The sequence below is a fragment of the Pseudophryne corroboree genome, chromosome 4 (genome assembly GCF_028390025.1).
Source record: "Pseudophryne corroboree isolate aPseCor3 chromosome 4, aPseCor3.hap2, whole genome shotgun sequence".
Classification (NCBI taxonomy): Eukaryota; Metazoa; Chordata; class Amphibia; order Anura; family Myobatrachidae; genus Pseudophryne; species Pseudophryne corroboree.
In genome coordinates, this window is record NC_086447.1 from 780578156 (window position 1) to 780588561 (window position 10406).

General features: G+C 47.0%; 1 non-coding gene across 1 annotated transcript; it reads right to left on the reverse strand.

The window, feature by feature from the left end:
- Positions 1–1745: 1745 nt before the first annotated feature.
- On the reverse strand, positions 1746–1815 carry TRNAR-CCU (transfer RNA arginine (anticodon CCU)). Its single transcript has one exon. It is a non-coding gene; the product is annotated as a tRNA-Arg (tRNA).
- Between the last annotated feature and the right edge of the window lie 8591 nt (positions 1816–10406).

Sequence of the window (10406 nt, forward strand, 5' to 3'; positions counted from 1 at the left end):
CTAAAAATCTGTAAATCATGGAACACAGGATCATTATTCTGAAAAAGCATGTTAGCCCACTTCAAAGCTCTTACTCTGAATGCCAGGAACAGACATTGAGTAACGTTGGAAGGAGTTACTGCACCTGAAGTATCTGATTCCATCAGAGAGCGAAATTGATCAACTAGAGCAACATATTGCAATAAATCTCCATCAAAATAAACAGGTGCAAGAGCATCGGACGTAAGCTTAGAGGCTGAAACTGATGAAGCTTTTAGACCTACTGACGGAACCAGATTAGGTCCTGAGATTTTGGTTTCAACTGGAACTGAAGAAGACTGACCAGGCAGGGCCTGGAGTATTGCTGGACAGGCTGGAACCGGGACGGACTGAACCAGACATATGGACGGGGCCAGATTGAGTCCGGACGAACTTGTACCGGCTGGGACCGGAGGAATCTCTGGACCTACGGATGGAACCGGATTGAGTCCAGAGAAATTATAATCAATTGGGACCGAAGGAGGCAGATTTCGGCTGGAACCGGAGTGAGTAGAATCCAAGTGTTTATATGGCCCATCCTGGACCTGCACCTTGCTGTATGCCAACAGGGTGGTGCACTCTGAGGATGGCAAACAGGAGTTCATAACTGCATCTGTAGCACAATAATTTCCATCTGGGAACTTGGCTCTGGATACTTCCCTTGGGGCTGAAATTTTGGTGACCCCTCCTGGGGTTGACGAATCAGACACCTCTCATAGGGTTGTTATTTCTAGCACCCCTCCTGGGGATGACAGATCAGATACTCCTTTTTGAGATGAAGCCCCTACTTGAGCTTGAACATTGGCTACCCCTCTTGGGGCTGCACACTCGGACGCCCCTCCTTGCCCCTCCTTGGGCTGAAGACACGGACGCCCTTCCTTGGGTTGAAGACACGGACGCCCCTCCTTGGGCTGTAGACACGGACGCTCTCCTTGGGCTGTAGACACGGACTCCTCTGTGACTCTAAATGGCTTGAACATTCTTCTCTGGACACCCAACTTAGGATAAGGTCTTTTAATCACCGGACCCCAGTCATAAATTTGAGTCTCTTTCAGAGTAGCCTTCTTGACACCCCCATCAGCAGTAGCAGAATCGGCTACTGTGGATGACTTGTAGACATGAGCACTATGATACTGAGATTTGTCACCATTTCCTGGCTTGCGAAGAATGCAATCTTTAACAAAATGACCGGACTTTCTACAGTAAAGACAGAGGTGTAGCTCCCTACGCCGCTGACGTTCAGCTTCAGAGAGCTTTGGCTGTGGATAGCTCTGATGAACAACTTTTCCTTGCACAGAGGAAGAGACTTTAGTAACTGGATGGGACAAAACAGGATCAACAACGTTGGTAGTATTCCTGAAGAGATCAGGCATCACAGAAAGAATACTAGACAAAAGTTCTTGTAACTGTAATAACATCTGGTAGAAAATCTGCAGTTGGTCAGGAGTCTTAGTGCAGAAAGTCAGAGAATCTCTGGAGAACGAATTCCGCTGCAGACACTGTGCCAATTGATGCTGAGTCGACTCCAAACCCTCCAACCATCCTGCAATATTGCTTAGGAGGTCCTGTGTCAGACAAACACTTTCGGCCGGGTCCATGCGGCCAGTTCCTACTGTCATGGCTGTGGTTTTTGTGAACCCGGTGTTAGTAAAGTAAGTCTGTGTGGGCAACTGGAGGACTATGTGAATATTAGGCTGGTCTGTAGGAATCAGTGAGAAGAAGGAGCAATCCCTGACCGGGGATCGAACCCGGGCCTCGGCAGAGGATGCCGTATCCTGACCACTGGATCACCAGGGACTTTGATAGCAGGATGATGAATGTATAGGTGAGACTGTACTGGATATAGTGTCACAGGAGTAGGTGCTTATGTACTCAAGGTTACTGGCAAGATAGTAAGACGGACTGGTTACTGGTGAGACTGATAACCTGGCTGGTTACCGGTGAGACTGGGATGCAACAGTAATGTGGGCTGGTACCGGATATAACTGGAAACGCAACTGAAAGTAGAACGATGACTGTGGCTGTAACTTTAGGATGAGGCAGAAGAACCCTGCGGCTGTGACTGTAGAATACTGCAGCTGAGGTTTTAAGTTGAGACTGTGGTATACTGTGACTGTGCCTTTAAGATGAAACACTGCAACTGTGCCTTTAAGTTGAGACTGTGGAATACTGTGACTGTGCCTTTAAGATGAAACTATGGAATACTGCAACTGTGCCTTTAAGATGAACTGTAGAAATACTGGATATCAACGGTAACACAAATGTAATCCAAACTGGGTAGCAAATGAACAGAGTTTACACAGGAACTGAAGTACAATGGTTACCTTTAGGGAGCTCAGCTTCAAAGCTCACACAAAGCTGTGTGTGACACGAGGAACTGGCAGAGTTACCAACTCCAGTCTCCAGACTTATACTTCCTGGTCCTTGGTGATTGGTGAGCAGTGTCAGGTGATTCAGAGAGTCTCAGTCTGGCACAGGATTGGACAGCTCTGGGTCAGGTGAACAGTCACTGTCATGTGAGTATTCTAGACTAGGCTGTGAAGTGGAGTGAGGCCTAGCAGGCCGAGAGAACACTGAAGCCTGAACTTCTTGCAAACAAACAGAGGATGCTGGCTTTTAGGCCTAAACTTCAGATTGCTGAATTCAGACTCACACAGAAGATCACCACAGGTGGAGCTCGTTAACTTTTACCTTCCAGGCAGAGAACTCAGGACTCAGGAAACTCATGGTATTGGCAAGCTGTTTATCCCAGTGAGCAGAAAGATGCAGGATCCAGGATAGAGATGGCAGAGGTAAGTCACCAAATATGAAAACTACAGTCAGGATCGTGACAGGAATAAGTCAACTTTATCAAATAGTAAATCGACAATGCAAAGATACATATACTGTAATAACTCCAATAAGTCAGTTATACATCTGTAGTAAGAATGATAATAACGTCTAGGGTAGGCTTTTTCAAAGAGATGCCGTGACCTTGTACAACTATGTGACCTTCTAATGGTTTATGGACAATCAGTCTCCACTAAGAAGCATGTATCCCTTTCCCTCTTTAGTCTCACTCGTTATGATTTTGATCTTGAAGCGCTATTCCTACGTGGTCCTCTTGAGATTTGTCTGGCAATTATTTGTTTGTGTTCTGTCTAAATTGCGTCATTGCGCTTTTTGCATGGTTTAGAGTCTAACTGGTTGTCACAAAAGCATCCCAACAACTGCCTAATTTCTGGTTACTGTTATGATACTGATGCTACATTTTCCTGGAGTAAAGCAGCTCAGGACACAGAGTCTCGCCAAACACATTATTTGTTCCTACATGGAAACAAAGTTAGTGTACTGGTGGATTTTGCCTCCGTTATATACAGGTAGGTGTATACAAAGACTGTACACACTATCTACTTACTTCCTTCCTATATTTCAGCCTATATCTGTTTCTCTGTCAATTTTAGCTGAAAAGCTATGTACTTCTATGTTAAATATTTTTATTATATCATTAATTAGCAGGACAACATTACGGAAAACGACATACAGATGTAGCCACCTTTATCTTGAGTGGCTGAGGCGTTTGTTCCGATCGAGCATACGCAGCGTACTGGGGCGTAGGGAGGCGCGCCTAGTCACAGAGAGGCTATCTAATTGCACGGAGACAGACATTTGGCGTTTGGCGTTACCTTTACGTGTAATACCTGCGATCATCCACCAGATGTCGCTTTTTACAATCACCACTGCGCATGCGTGTGGGCTCCCGTAAAATATAATACTGAAATACTGTATACTGTATATTTTCTACCGAGGGCCATTTGGATATTTATAAAATCCTTCGGGGGCCATACAAAAATTCTCAACTTAAAAAATTACCCTGCCCCCCAGTAGGTCTGCCCCTTAGAGGTACTGTGTGTGCGCGCCGGAGGCGTGCACGCCAAAAAATGGGTGTGGTCAGTTAAAATGGGACGTGATACACATATGCCCCCAATAGTGCGGTGCCAGATCCACAATTGCCCCCACAGTGCCAGGTATACAGATGCCCCCACAGTGCCAGGTATACAAATGCCCCTCACAGTGCCAGGTATACATATGTCCCCACAGTGCCAGGTATACAGATGTCCCCACAGTGCCAGGTAAACAAATGCCCCTCACAGTGCCAGGTATACAGATGCCCCCACAGTGCCAGGTATACAAATGCCCCTCACAGTGCCAGGTATACAGATGTCCCCACAGTGCCAAGTATACAAATGCCCCTCACAGTGCCAGGTATACAGATGCCCCCACAGTGCCAGGTATACAGATGCCCCCACAGTGCCAGGTATACAAATGCCCCTCACAGTGCCAGGTATACAGATGTCCCCACAGTGCCAGGTATACAGATGCCCCCACAGTGCCAGGTATACAGATGTCCCCACAGTGCCAGGTATACAGATGCCCCCACAGTGCCAGGTATACAAATGCCCCTCACAGTGCCAGGTATACAGATGCCCCTCATAGTGCCAGGTATACAGATGTCCCCACAGTGCCAGGTATACAGATGCACCCCAAAGTGCCAGGTATACAGATGCCCCCCACAGTGCCAGGTATACAGATGCCCCCCACAGTGCCAGGTATACAGATGCCCTGTCCTGCCCCCCCCTCCCCTCCGTGCTGCTTACCGTGCTGCTTTCGGCGGGACACGCAGGAGAGCGCGGCTATGTTGGGCGGCGGTGGCATGTAGGACTTGAAACCAGCCGCCGGTTCGAGAGCCAATCAGAGCTCACGGACCGGCAGCCGCGGCTTCTGATTGGCTGCCGGTCCGCGAGCTCTGATTGGCTCACAAACCGGCGGCTGGTTTCAAGTCATACATGCCGCCGCTCCCACCCGACAGTCGCGCTCTCTTCCCTGTTCTGACAGCTGAGACACGCTGTCGCCGGACTGAGCGGCAGCGTGTCTCACTGACACAAGCTGGTGGGCCGGACCAAACGGCTTTGCGGGCCGGAGGTTCCCCACCCCTGCTGTATAGTAAGGACTACTTTACTAGTGCGTCTCGTTACGCTGAATCCCGCAGACAAAGCAACATAAAACCAGTAGTGTACACACTGACGCAAATGGACGTGTTAGAAGTTCATTATTGCCAAATGATATTAGGAATATTGTACAGTATGTTAGCATCCTAATCCCGTAGCCATTATGGCTTAATCACAACTAATGGATTTATTCATCTGTCTGCGGTGAAGTGGTGAAGTGTTCCGCTTCCTATACTCAGAGTCCTGTGTTCGATTCCTAAAGTACTGTACAGTACGAACGCATGTTAGTTTTTTCCAGACACTTTATAATTTTTTTTATTCAGATAAACCAGGGCAAAGCTGCAGGAGCAGATGTACTGTTAAGGTTCTATGCACCATACGGTACACATACAATTCTATAGCAGGGCAGACTCAATCGAAATGGCTACCGCCTGTAACTCCTTGCCCCATGGAGACCCTCAGCTATGGAGCGAGTGATGACATAGATTTTCCGGACAACGGAGCAGTGCTGAAGGTGCATCACAATCCGCTCGCTAACACACATGGACGTCAAAGGCCTACGGAGCAATGCTGAAGGGGCTTCACAAACCCCTTGCTAAAATACACATAGGAGCGATAGGGATAAGCGAGGTCTATGCACATTACAGTACACCGGACTTGATCGCATAGCACACTGTCAAAATGGCCGTTGCCCCAGGACCCGCACCACGTGGCAGGCAGCGCTCAGAGATGGAGTGAGAGATAGCAGAAGTCTTGAACGCTACGGGGCAATGCTGAAGGAGCGACACAATCCCCTCGCTAAAATACACAGGGGCGATAGGGATAAGCGAGGTCTATCATTACGGTACACCGGACTCAATCGCATAGCACACTGTCAAAATGGCCGTTGCCCCTGAACCCCCACCACGTGGCAGGCAGCGCTCGCAGATGGAGTGAGAGATAGCAGAAGTCTTGAACGCTACGGGGCAATGCTGAAGGAGCGTCACAATCCCCTCGCTAAAATACACAGGGGCGATAGGGTAAGCGAGGTCTATCATTACGGTACACCGGACTCGATCGCATAGCACACTGTCAAAATGGCCGTCGCCCCTGAACCCCCACCACGTGGCAGGCAGTGCTCGGAGATGGAGTGAGAGATAGCAGTAGTCTTGAAGGCTACGGGGCAATGCTGAAGGAGCGTCACAATCCCCTCGCTAAAATAACAGTACACAGAGGCAATGAGGTCCCGAAGAATGATCAAATAATAAATGCTGTATAATGTACAGTATACAGACCCAAAACAAGGAGCTTAAGCAACAGTGTGGTTCATTAAAGTCAGGGATGTGGTACAGTACAGTAAGTCAGCGGCCAAGTCCCCTAGGTATGGAGTATATGCAATTGCGGTTGAATTGCCGCAAAAGTCGAAAAACAGGGCATTTTCGGAAAAAAAAATGTCGAATTGGATTCGACAATGCAATACAGTACTTTTCGACCCAAAAACGGACGTTTCAGATTCGACTTTTTGCAATTCGACATTTTTAAAATTCGACATGTCTGCAGTGGTAAAAATGCGGCTTTTGACAATTCAATTGAAGAATGTCGATTCGACAACAGTGCTTTTCGACAGTAATTTCGTCAATTTAATTTCGCCTCACTTTGCTGGCGGAATCTAATAAAAAATGTAATTTTAAATTTTTTGTGTTTTTTTATTGTTAATAGCATATCTATTTATATTAGAAGGGATATGTACTTGATTTGTCTATTAGGAGACACAAGTATTATTTATATATTTTTTAAAATAATATTTTTTTTTTTGAACTGACTAAAATAGAGAGAGCATGGTTTTCAGTGGGAAGGGGTGGGAATGGGTTAAAATCATGAAAAAAAATGCGTGGGGTCCCCCCTCCTAAGCATAACCAGCCTCAGGCTCTTTGAGCCGGTCCTGGTTGTAAAAATATGGGGAAAAAATTTACAGGGGATCCCCCGTATTTTTAGAACCAGCACCGGGCTCTGCGTCCGGGCCTGGTGCAAAAAATATGGGGGACAAAAGACGTAGGGGTCCCCCGTATTTTTAACACCAGCACCGGGCTCCACTAGCTGGAGAGATAATGCCACAGCCGGGGGACACTTTTATACTGGTCCCTGCGGCGGTGGCATTAAATCCCCAACTAGTCACCCCTGGCCGGGGTACCCTGGAGGAGTGGGGACCCCTTAAATCAAGGGGTCCCCCCCTCCAGCCATCCAAGGGCCAGGGGTGAAGCCCGAGGCTGTCCTCCCCATCCATGGGCTGCGGATGGGGGGCTGATAGCCTTGTGTCAAAAAAAAGAATATTGTTTTTTTGCAGCACAACTACAAGTCCCAGCAAGCCTCCCCCACAAGCTGGTACTTGGAGAACCACAAGTACCAGCATGCGGGGGGGGGGAAATGTGCCCGCTGGTACCTGTAGTTCTACTGCCAAAAAAAAATACCCAAATAAAAACAGGACATGCACACCGTAAAGTAAAACTTTATTACATACATGCCGACACCGCTGACCGCGAGTAACCTCACCGCTGACCGCAAAGTTCCCACCATTGAAGATAATGGAGCAGCTGTGCAATGCGCTCTCTGGCAACTCAGACGCGCATAGCCAATCAGGAGAGTGCCACGACGTGGCGCTCCCTGATTGGCTGAAGGGACCTTCTGTGACAGGAGTCACGGGGGGTCTCAGCATTCGGGGAAAGGGGTCCCATGTGTAAACATGGGACCCCTTTCAGTCCGTGGTCCGGGTAAATGCGGTTTGTTTTTTTGCCAAGTACGTGGATTACTAAAAAGAAGAGGACAGATGCTACACTGGATTTTGGTGAGTATAATTTTATTTTCAGGTACCCCATGGATTCTACTGGTGAAGAGGACCGAACATTGTGTCAACATAGGTAAGTATGTGTGTGTCGGCATGTATGTAATAAAGTTTTACTTTCACGGTGTGCGTGTCCTGTTTTTATTTGGGTATTTTTTTGGCAGTAGAACTACAGGTACTAGCGGAGAGACATTCTTAGCCAGAGTGTGGAATGACCGTCCATTGGTAGGGGACGTACTGTACCTGCATCTAAAATACAAGCTGTCCGGACCCCAGCATTCAGAATGAAGAGGCCGGAATCCGAGTATAAATGGAGGGTTAGTGACCACTGGTCACGCGAACCCAAGCCATTGGTACACAATTGGAAAACTCACCTCTTCAGACAAGCCTACTGTATCATATTCCAGACCCACCCACATAACCTTCAATGCTTCCCTATCCAATTACATCCTCTCTGTACAGAACACATAACCTCACCTATTTCCCTATAGATTGTAAGCTTGCGAGCAGGGCCTTCCTACCTCTACTGTCTGTCTGTCTGTTTTTACCCAGTTTTGTTCTATGACAGTTATTCTAATTGTAAAGCGCAATGGAATACTGTATGCTGCACTATATACGGTAAGAAACTGTTAATAAATCAATAAATAATAAATGTACAATACAGTACAGTAGAGTACTGTGTACTGTACAGTAGATTACCATTCTTACCAGGCTGGCCTGAGGGCTCCCCCATTTCCTCCTCCTCCTCCTCCGCCTCTGTGTCAATAATGAGGCGATCTGTGTGTAAAAGATAACAAGTATTGTAAAATAAAAAAATGACAGTAATACTGTAGGAAACTAGTGTGTCTGTAACAGAAATAATGATTACCACTTCTGGAGCTCTGCTGGTCAGGTGGGGGCTCCTGGGTGGGTGGCGTATGCTCCTGGGTGGGTGGGGCACGTGCTGCTGTGGAAAAATAACACTGTAACATAAGCTGTGGTACAGTACCATGAAATACAGTACAGTAAATAATGGATAAAAATAAATCATAAAATATCATAAGATACAGTATGACGGCGCTCAGTATCCCGACGATGGCATCACGAATGCAAAAATACCGAATCAGAAAATCCCCACAGGGGGTTGTTAAGTATATTCCCCCCCCAAACCAAAAACCTACCCTCAAGCAGCCTAAACCTCCCACTTGGTGCTTAACCCTAAGTCCCCCCTGGTGTTGCCTAAACCTAACCACCCATGGCCGCAGCACAACCCTAACCCTACTCGCTCCCTCAGTATCGCTCAGTATCCAGATTATGGCACCCCAAATGCAAAAATTCCAAATGCGAAAATCCAAACAATGGTTCGTTAAGTACCGTATAGTACTGTATCCAGTTGTGAAAGAACAGTAGGGTGGTATGGAGTACCATTTAGAAATTTGGTGGTGGTACACAGTACCATCAGCCCTCCACTGGTGCATAATTGATAAGGGGCAATTTTGTGTGTGGTACATAAAATGATGTCAGTGGCATACTGTAACTGGTGGTACTGTGAGAAAAAAAATAACAGTGCTGTAAGTGAAGCTGTCAAGTTGTAACATGTACTATACAGTATCCAGGACACATGTACAGTAGTGTAACGATGACAGTCGCACCAGAATTTTCATTACACAATACCATTGGGAAGCAAAGCACTAATCAGAGAGTACTGTAGTGTGCTTACCGGCTGCACTGGTGCCTGGCGGAGCAGGTGGAGGTGGTGGTGGTACTGTGGGAAAATTCATACGAGCGTATTAAAACACGGTGGACGCAACTAATACAATTAGAAATCCCTAGCACCCCTAGGGGGGAGACAGCAGCACAGAGTATATCAGCGGGCAGCATAACTCCTGACTGCCTGGACCTATTTACAACACACTCGGTACACATCTGACTATATCAAGACATGCATGATACAGTATGTCAGTGATAACAGGGCTGCATGTGACACGGACAGTGACATGATGTGAGGAGGGGAATGCAGGTAGAACAAACCACACACTGAGAGTTATATACTGAAAGTACAATAGCATGGTCCCCTGCAGCACAGAGTATATCAGGAGATAGATAATGTGCTGCGCTATATAAGAAACTATAAAAAAAAAGATAATTTCACAGGAGCACCAACATGATGTGAGGAGGGGAATGGGGGAAGCAGGGAGACACAGTCTGAGAGTTATATAGTGGGAGGAGCAGAGTCCCCAGCAGCACAGAGTATATCAGGAGATGAGTGATGTGTCAGTGAGGACAGGGCTGCATGTGATGGGGCAGTGACATGATGTGAGGAGGGGAATGGGGGGAGCAGGGAGACACAGACTGAGAGTTGTATAGTGGGAAGAGCGAGGGGACCAAAAAGGGGTCCGGCCACTACACAATCTGCATTAGAGAAGCCAGATACAGTATGTCGAAAGTATACAGTATACTAGATCGCCAACAAACGTAAATAAACAAACAATTATCACTGTAATTTACCATCCTCATCCCGTAGCGAAGCACGGGTATTCAGATATCTACAATGTTATTTATACTGTGTGTTTAATATTTACATTTAGTTTTGTAAACAGACA